At 39.7% G+C, this 10,000-nt stretch overlaps 3 pseudogenes; 1 reads left to right on the top strand and 2 right to left on the bottom strand.

The window, feature by feature from the left end:
- The window catches only part of LOC138011143 (uncharacterized), a 3,645-nt pseudogene extending 1,139 nt beyond the window's left edge, over nt 1–2,506 (bottom strand).
- The window catches only part of LOC138010061 (cytochrome P450 10-like), a 31,570-nt pseudogene that overhangs the window by 7,919 nt on the left and 13,651 nt on the right, over nt 1–10,000 (bottom strand).
- LOC138011703 (melanocyte-stimulating hormone receptor-like) overlaps nt 9,692–10,000 on the top strand; it is a 2,719-nt pseudogene continuing 2,410 nt past the window's right edge.

Genomic DNA, 10,000 nt, shown 5'->3' with positions numbered 1-10,000 from the left:
TAACGATTTGTTGCGCTTGTCGGTCACTCTTGCATCCTCCACCACTCCCTGTTAGCCAAGACAGAAGTTCTTCCACGATTACACATGAGCGATCAAATGTAGGTACAGATCTTGCTGTGAGGGTTGGACTTGTGCCGTTTTCTTCCTTTTTGGGACTCGTTTCTTCTTGTTGGGGACGTGTTGGGGTTTTTCATCAAAATAAATGAACCAGCCGTGTTTGCTCTCAACGTGTTTTCTGCAACCTCTTTGAGACACAAATCCATCATGGTTACAATCTTTGACTGGACAATGAAACAAACCATCTAAATCGTCTTCTTCCAAGTGAAGCCTCTTTGGTTTTGGAGATGCACTTGGAAATTTTGTGACCAATTTGTCTCTGTACTTCTTCGTTTGCTCATCTTGAACCTGGAAATCAACGTTTACTTACCCGCGACTTCGAATTTTAAGTATGTTTCTTGGCGGTTTGCGGACCAATCAGTTGGGGTTTTTGCGCTACCTGCCTCAACTTGCCTATTTTCGTATTCTTCTTTTTCTTCCCGGCATTGAAAACAAAAAAAACGAACAATAAATCTTGGACACCTTGCCAATTTTTCCCGAATCAAACAATGTATCATTAACGCGAAATATCCAATTTATTCAAATTCGCCCAGGCCTGCCTAAACACGCCTATAGCTAGTCATAGAGACCAGAGAATATTTTTCAAAGCAGACACAAAAACAGAAAAAAAAAAACGTTTAAGAATCTTCATATAAAATCGGAACTTCTCGTGGCCTACAAGGGAACCGTGTTCCTAATTAACGTATAAAGGACCAGTATGATTCGAACAATGGTGTTCCTTTGTAACACTAATGGGAACTGATAGCAGTTACATAGAAACAATCGCAAAGCAGAAAAGGCTTTATCGGAAAAGCTGTTCCTTTTTGTCAAGGACAATGCGATTTTATGTTAAATATTAGGAACAACGAGTTCTTCTTCGATTTAAGGGAATTATTAAAACTGGAACAACTGTTCTCTTTTGTTGTGAAAGAGACCAAAATGAAAAACGGACCGCACAAAAAGGGACCTATTGTTCCTTAGGAGACGAAAACGGAACATGGAGTTCCTTTTCAAGAAACTAATAGGAAATTTGAGTTCCGAATTGCTACGACGAGGAACTCCAGTTCCCAATTAAGCAGATTTGGGTTCCTAAGAACAAATTTCAACAAGGAACAAAAGTTCCTATATGTGCTCAGTTTACTTGTTCCCATGTTGATTACAGGAACAAAAGCAAAAACGCGCGGAACACTTGCTTTTTTTAAAAAGTATCATAACTCAGTTTGAAGGCATTGAAATCATGGAAACGAAGCAAGTTCATTATTTACATGCTAGCTTCAAGACGCCTACGACAAGATATCGGGCAAATATAAGTTATATCAGGCCAAATTTGTGGGTGTCATTAATTTTGGGAAACGTATATGACAATGACGAAGATATGAAGATGATAACGATGATAAAGACGACGATGATGATGATGATTGTACCGTAGACTAGTTGGCTCAGTTGCAACTGGTTACGTATCTATCTACTTTGCGGGAGGTCCCTATGCAGGATCAATATCTGGCCTAACCAACACTCAGGGTCTTTAGATAACTAAGGAGAAAGTGCTGCCTTTGTAACGACATCTGCAAATGGTTAGACTCACTAGTCTTCTAGAATAACGACTATGAACCGTAGGCCCCGTCTCACAACCTTTCAATGTTTATAAGAGGCAGTGTGGCTCAGTGGTTTGGGCGCTTGCCTTGAGATCCGGAGAACCCGGGTTCAAGACCCGCTCTGACCACTCGTTGAATTTGTTCCTGGTAGTCCCTGGTTCAACTCCCCAGCTGCACTTGTAAATAGCCAACTGGTTTGCCTCCGGCCAGTTGGGATTCTTAGCAGTTGTTGTTGTTGTTGTTGTTCTGTTCTGTTGTTTCGTTGATTCATTGGCCCTGAAAAGCCCCTATGGGGAGCGGTCAATTCAGTATGTATTGTATTGTATTGTATTAACCCTGTGGGACGTAAGAGAAGCCACACACTATTCGCAAAGAGTAGGGCTTGAAGTTCCCGGTGTTGTGGTGTGTCTTTTTCGGTGTATCATGCTTGTGAGCGTAAATTCTCGGAGAAACTAGCTACACCAAACTACCCTAAAATCCGAGAGTAAAGAAAAACATGATATACGATATGATATGGCGACGACGACGATGAAGATGATGATAATGATGATGATGATGAAGATGATACACACACTTTATTTAATTTCTCATTACAAAAATTAAGAATAAGTTTATGTTGGCCCCGCAGATAGCAGATTTGCCATTGGAGGCGCGTCAATCATCAACATACTTGAGTTACATTATTAAGTAAAGAAACTAAAAAATGAAGAGTTAGACATTGTTAAATTATAGTTACATAGTGCACCAACAAAGTATAGGAGCATATTAGACACACTGTTTTTAAGATCTTATTATGCACCTTTGAGGTACTCCATGGCGTGACTCCAACGTACCTGACTGAGCTCATCAGTGCGCGTGTTCCTAGACGAGCTCTTAGGTCTGCTAATATCCCTAAATCAATTGAATAAACTAGGATCGGTATTAAATACCTCAAAGATTCTTTCACAAAAGCTTTGAGATATGGCATTTTAACGACGTGTTTAGCAGTGATGAAAATCTCATTCCCTACGGCTTTGTCGATTTCCTGGAGAAGTTTTGCTTGGATTTCAGGAAGTCTTCCCAAATTATATAGCAACCACAAAAGCAAGTTTGCGGTCTGTGGAGAAAAAATATATTGCACTTTTCATTAACACGTGGAATCTGAATGTAAAATGCCAATCAAAGTTTTCGTTTTTCGCTGTCGTCAAGAGGGATTAGGAAGTTTACGCAAAAGGGAGCTTTAGCAACGACGACTGCAACGAGAACGTAGTTGCGAAAAGTGAATTCGCGTTATTGTAATGGCTTCGCGATTATTCCAAGTATTTTAACGCGACAACGGGGCTCTGCACGGACTCATTTTAGAATGGCCAATCAGAATAACGACAGTTATTATCAAACGAACACAAATATAGTACAAACAATGTATGCAAATTGATGTTAATGTGGGTCTCCTGCTCAAGGGTTAGTTCTAAAAATAGAAAGATACGCGCAAAGGTTGACTCAAGGATACAGTAGTGTAGCAGCTCTCGTAACGTATAATTTGATTGGCTCGATACCCAAGCTGAAATCAAAGCAGTAGTGTAGCACCGCTCGTAACCTACTATTTATTGGTATTGTAAACGTGAGTCTCTATCAAGGATATACTGTACAGGGAGGCTCCTAGTCATGGGCACTTGAAAAATGCGAACCTTTCGTAGTCTATATTTTTATTCTGAAACTGCTCGTATACATATAGTTTCAGGACAATTCGCCCACAACTGACATTCGAGGTGGCCACTGTCATAAGCCCAGATCACTTTTCGCTGCTAACTTAAGGGCGAAATGGTATGTAAATATCACTTACTGTGTGAACACCACCAGCTACTAGCTCCGTGGCGAGACCATTCTTTTCCTCCTGCGTTAGTTCTTCGTTTGCTTGTAAGTATGCCAACACTGGGACCACTGGAGGCGCAAAACATAAATAAATAAATAATTAGATTCATATTAACTAATACAACGTGTACATATATACATTTTATATTCTAGTCCACATTGCCTAGGCTGTGCCCGCAATGATATTGATATATACACTGAATTATTTTACCATACTACTACTACTACTACTACTACTACTACTACTACTACTACTACTACTACTAATAATAATAATAATAATAATAATAATAATAAAATAATAATAATAATAATAATAATAATAATAATAATAATTTCTTACAATAATCAGCTACTCCTTCATTTTCAAATTAAAAGCTTCTACAGGAATTGGCAATGATATATTTGTAAAATGCTAGGAAACTAAAATTCGCTTTCTCGATGGAAAACTATTTACAAAGGCACCAGAGCCAATTCAAGTTTTCTCTCTGTGTTTGAGTTAAATTCGCAGTGTGCTGCCATCTGGCTTGGCACCAAGACGACTTTTAAACTGTTCGAAGAAAGTTTCACATTGTGAAATATTGTTTGGGGCTAGGTGCACTTTAAAACAGAGACAGACTAGAGGTGTCCCATTGATGCGTGGCATCGTCTGGGGTTAGCTGGTGTGAATATATTCTACAGTGCTGCTCTTAGAGGTGCCAGAATTAACAGGAACATTACAGGATTGTTGTAATTTGGACACTCCTATCGGATACTAATTTTGCCTTCACGAGACATGCGGTATTCTTATATTGTGAGAGAACTTCTTTTATTGGCCTAGAACTTTAAGATCTTTGGCCTGTTTCTCAAAAGTTCCGAAACTTTTCGGGCCTATTTCGGGTGCCACAATTCCCTTTATATCTTCGCAACGCCGAGGTTCTAAGCCATCAAACTTAGCAATCCTCTTTGTTTTCCTTACATCAAATACATGTTAAAGGATCAGCGTTTCAAAATAAGCAGATTGCAGTTTGACGACTGGCTTTTCGGGCCCTAAAAGTTCTCGGGACTTTCGAGAAACAGGCCCCTGGCCCGGGTTGCTCGAAGCATGGTTGGCACTAACCAGCGTTAAATACAATGGAAACCTATTCTTGGTTTTCATCCACGTAATTAGACGGCCATGTTGGTGAACAAAACAATAGAAAATGGCCCCACAAGTTTTGCATAAAAAAGAGTCAAATTCCCAAAAGACATTTTGCTGCATCGTTCTGTACACCAACATGGCCCCCGTGACTTCAGATGCAAACTATCAATAGGTTTTGATATCTGTTAACCAACGCTCAACGCTAACCAGGCTTCGAGCTACTGGCCCCCGCTTATCAGCAATGATCACCATCATCATTGCCACTATCTTTGTTTCCTTTGTCATTTTCATTGTTAATGTCACTGCCATTTTCATTGTCACAGTCGTTGTCACTGCCAATGCCACCGTCGCTGTCAATGTAATTCACTGTCTTCACTGTCATTGTCATTGTCAAGGTCAATGTCGATGTCACTATCACTATCACTGTCATCGTCAATGTCACTCACTTACACTGACACTGTCGCAGTCAGTGTCAATGTCATTGTCAATGGCACTCACTGTCACTGCCATTGTCACTGTCAATGTAACTATCATGTTCACTGTTAATGTCACTCACTGTTACTGTCACTGTCATTGTCCTTGTCGCTGTCACTGTCACTCACTGTCACTACCATTATCAATGTCACTAACACTGTTACTGTCAGTGTCACTGTCAATATCAATGTCACTCAATGTCACCGTCATTGTCATGGTCTATGTCACTATCACTGTCATTGTCACTGTCAATGCTAATAAATGTCAATGTCATGTTGAACGTCACTGTCACTGTCACTGTCACTGTCATTGTCCTTGTCGCTGTCACTGTCACTCACTGTCACTACCATTATCAATGTCACTAACACTGTTATTGTCAGTGTCAGTGTCAATATCAATGTCACTCAATGTCACTGTCACTGTCACTGTCATTGTCTATGTCACTATCACTGTCATTGTCACTGTCAATGCTAATAAATGTCAATGTCATGTTGAACGTCACTGTCACGGTTACTGTCGTTCTCAAAGTATTACTCGTTGTCATCTCAACACGATCAGTCAAAGTACTGGTCAATTCAATGAATTTATACAAGTGGAAAGTTTTACTACCGTCGGGGTATATTTACCATCGCTTGAAGCTTCGATTCCCTTTTCCGCTTGTTCGTTAAGCTCTTTTATTTTTTTGTTCACGAAGCCATTCCCAATCTCTAGTACAACGTCAGCGACCTTGAAGAATTTCTTAAGCGTCGGTGTATCCATGTAAGGTCGCACAAGATTACTCGGAATGCTAAACATTAGCTTCTGAGATAGGGTTAAGTATTCGTGAATGGCACGAATGTATTTCAAGGCTTCTTTTGGCGGTTGATCGTTGTACATCCCCAAGCGAGAATCAAATGCCATTGTTCCGATACCTAGGTAAATATAAAAGAGTTTTTATTCCGGACAATGCAAGAAATGCAAAAAAAGAAAAAAAACATGCAGATAATGTGATTTTTTTCCTTTTTCTTCCAAACGTCGCAAAGTGTCCCGTTCAGGCTAACGCAAACTTGCTATTTGGCACAATTCTTTGTTTTTGGTGTACCTAAAAGCCAACCTCGTTTCCAGGGGGGAAGGGAGAGCACCCTGGGAATGAGGTTGCGTGAAGGCAAAGACGGCGACCATTTAGGTGTGCCAAATTAAAAGCCCGGGCAAATGTTTTCAACATTTGCTTCAAAATCCGTTTGATTTTGTTGAACGACCTTGACTAGCGGGGTGGACAACCGGTTTCAACACTTAATCAACATTGGACTCAACAAAGCTTCACGAGAGGCCTGGTGTTCAGTCCCGGGGTGAAGCGGCTGTTGTTACTATGAATAGGGACATGGATACGTCATTGAGAGACCGATTCCTGCGCAGATGCAAACCCAACAATAGGGAGTTTAAGAAACCACGACGGCTACGGGGACGAAAACGTCACTTCAAAATATACATTTGAGCTATTCTAAGTATTTCGGGATTATTCAATCTTGTTTATATTACACAATATGTGCGAAGTGCCCTATAACTGGATTGGTACGGACGGATTTGAAGTAAAGAGCGAAACTGAAAGATTCACTGTAGTTTGTCCACGTTGTCGCCAAAACCTCAAATTTGGTAATTTAACGCAGTAGTTTTGACGAGTGCGGGAGAGAAATGTTCAAAAATGCGTGCCGCACGAGCAGCACGATCATCTTGGTTTCTTCAACCAATAATATTACTGCTTTTTGGCGTTGTCGTTGCCGTAGCTGTTGTCGTTTCTTAAACTCCTTAATGTTGAAAGAGGGTGGCAAACAGTTTCAACTTCATTCAGCATTCACGATAACAAAAGAAATGTCGAATGGTTTTTGAAGCAACTTTTAAACGCTTTTAAACTCATTCAACATCGATTCAACTTCGATTCAACATGTTTCAACACGTTTCAACACGGTTGAAAGGGAAAGCGGGGAGGGGGGGGAGGGTAAAACGGTTTCAACATCGCTGTTTAACAGGGATGTTGAAGAATTGTTGTGGAGTTAGGATCAAATATTATTTAGTTAGGACCAGGGTTAGGCTAACACAAATATCATGCATGCGGCCGTACCTGAGTATACTTTAACTGAGCTTTTTTTGTCTGACCTCGGAGGTGCATAACTACAACCTCAGAGGCAGCAAGTTGAGGGTATTCCAGGGGTTTTGTGGAAGAAGAGAACGTTGCTAATTTGAAGTGGGGAACCATAGGAACAATGACAAAATAACTTAGGGAAAAAGGGACCATAAACCATTTTAAGGATCAAAAGTCTGAGAACAAGTGAACAAGGGAACACGAGGAAATTCTCATGGGAACAAGGAGACAAGAAACCACCAAACCCACCCTTCTCTGGGAGGCCCGACATGCAGTTGCCTAAACCTTACTTAGACTAACTTGTTAAAAGGATCTTTTTTGCTTATCGCAGAGCAATTCTGACAATTCAGAAATGGAATTACATTTTTTACTTCTTTGACGTCATTAATTACCAGGACCCAACTGGCTCGGCCAAGGTCTTTTGCGTATAAATCAAAGGCTCGATAAAAAGCGTGGATACACTTCGAAGAAATTTTATAAAGTGATACAATGATCAAAAAATCAAATCTTTTTTTCCTTGGATTTCAAAAATACGTTAACTGAACACTAATTGGTTAAAGTTTAAAGCCTTAATTTCCAAAAGAAAGTTGTTTAATTTAACTGGAATTTTCCAATTCAAAGTCTTAAAATTCCTGAATAGAGGAGAAAATGACGCCAAGGACTCACCAGCATAAGAATGCAATGCGTTGTAGGCGACTGAATTAATATGCAGCACGGGAGTTTTGGGCTTTCAGGTTTTAAAACTTGCGTTTTGCATGCATAATAAAATGCGTTTACACGCTGAAATTTTAAGCTATTGATTGAATGACGTCACTTTTCCCTAGATCCAGCCCTCTGAGATCCAGTCGGTCAGTTTAGAACGTGAGCAATGGCGGACCGTGAAATCCAAAACTTATCCTCAAAGTAAACAACCTTTGGATAAAAATCAAAGCTCAAAATTTTGCCAGGCAGATGTTAAGCAAACAGACTTTAAAAATCTGAAGAAAAAAACAGGAGGTGATTTTTTTTATCATAGTACCACTTTAAGTACTACACTCCAGACACTATAGATATTTCAACGAGAAGTTAAAAAACTGGAGAAAAATAAGCGTCACAGGGACTTTAAGGGATTTTTAGTTTGTTTTTTTTTACAGAACAGGAAGTTTTCAACCAAACTGTAGAGACACTAATAGCAATAGAGAAAGGTATGATTTTTGGTGGACGAACAAAAGAACTTATTGTGGCTTTCAGTAATTATAACGCACCAACGCTTACTCCAAGCAGGGTTTGTAGCACATTTTGTCGAAGTCTATAAGTACAGTTCTCCAGAGACAAGTCCTTCTCTAAAGTAAACAAAATTTTATTTTCTAAAGAAACTGTGGTACTGCGTCGGTGGGAAATTGAAACAAATTGATTTTATCAAACGAGTTGATAAAGGTCGAATAACCACCGTGAAAGATTTGGAAAGTTGACGTTTCGAGCGTCAGCCCTTCGTCGGAGCGAAAAGGCATTTCCTTCAGCTCGACCTCGCGGTATGCGAAATCGAGCACTTATCTCATTCTGAACGCAAGAATATTGTTGCGGTGAGCTTCCCGGTTCGTTTATACTAGATGACTGGTCTTGCTAATTTGTAACTGCATTCAGAACAGTTCTTATGAACTGCTGAATATTCGATCCGGAACTGCTGGAACTTCTTTTAATTTCTGTTCTGCCATCTTGTTCTCCAGAATGCCACGCGCGGGAAAGGACATTTCATGACATCACTTCCTGTTTTGCAAAATCATTTCCGCTTCCTTATCTTTTAGATCGAACATGTTTTTACAGTTGTATCGGTCATCTTTGAGCAAACTGTTCTGTTTTGAAATGTTCGTGATATCAGTCGTCATTACTATTTGTCCTAATTCATTGCGTCTTTCAAAACATGACTGCTTTGGGTTGAAGAATAAATTACTTATAAGATTAACAGAAAGTTTCCTGTATTAAGAAAAAAATTTCATGTATTAACGAAAAATCGAAGCTGAGAGCCCAATAGCACAGTTGACTATAAATTTGTATTTTGTTCCTTTTTCGATATTTATCATCAGACATAAAATCGATGATATTCCTAAATTGTGGAAAGAAGTCAGTCTTTAGCAAAAAAAAAACCATCTGCTCGGCTGGTTAAATTGCTTTATTTTCCATGCAAATACACCATATTCGTATTCTCAGTATTGGACTGGAACTAGCTTGCAATGGAAGCTAATGTGGGGTATATATTAAAAAGTATTTGCATTTGAAAAGGTTCCCCCGCATTAGCCTCCATTGCAAGCTAGTTCCGGTCCAATACTGGGATTCAATCTCAGTATTGGACCGGAACTAGCTTGCAATGCATGGAGGCTAATGCGGGAGAACCTTTCCAAATGATACCTAGTGGATGGCATGTATGGTAAATTAAAAAGCATAAATTTTGATCAAGACAGGAGCTTGTTACGTCACGCCAACACGAACAGATGCATGTAGCCACGGAGTAATGGCTACAGCAAACGTTTCTAGACACATAAAGCAGAACGATTCTACGACTTTTGAACAACTTTTTTGCTCATCAGATTTAGTGGGTGAAATACACGGCCAGTTGATATTTATCTCAACTTTAAACGCTTTTCTGTCCATTACTGCATTTCTTGGAAACACTTTGATTCTAATTGCTCTCCGCAAGGAGTCGTCACTTCATACGCCTTCCAAAGTGTTGCTTGGAAACCTTGCAACAACTGATCTTTGCGTTGGTCT

The sequence above is a fragment of the Montipora foliosa genome, chromosome 7 (assembly GCF_036669935.1).
Source record: "Montipora foliosa isolate CH-2021 chromosome 7, ASM3666993v2, whole genome shotgun sequence".
NCBI classification, from domain to species: domain Eukaryota; kingdom Metazoa; phylum Cnidaria; class Anthozoa; order Scleractinia; family Acroporidae; genus Montipora; species Montipora foliosa.
The sequence above is the reverse complement of the archived record's forward strand: the minus strand, read 5'-3'. Positions and strand labels throughout refer to the sequence as shown.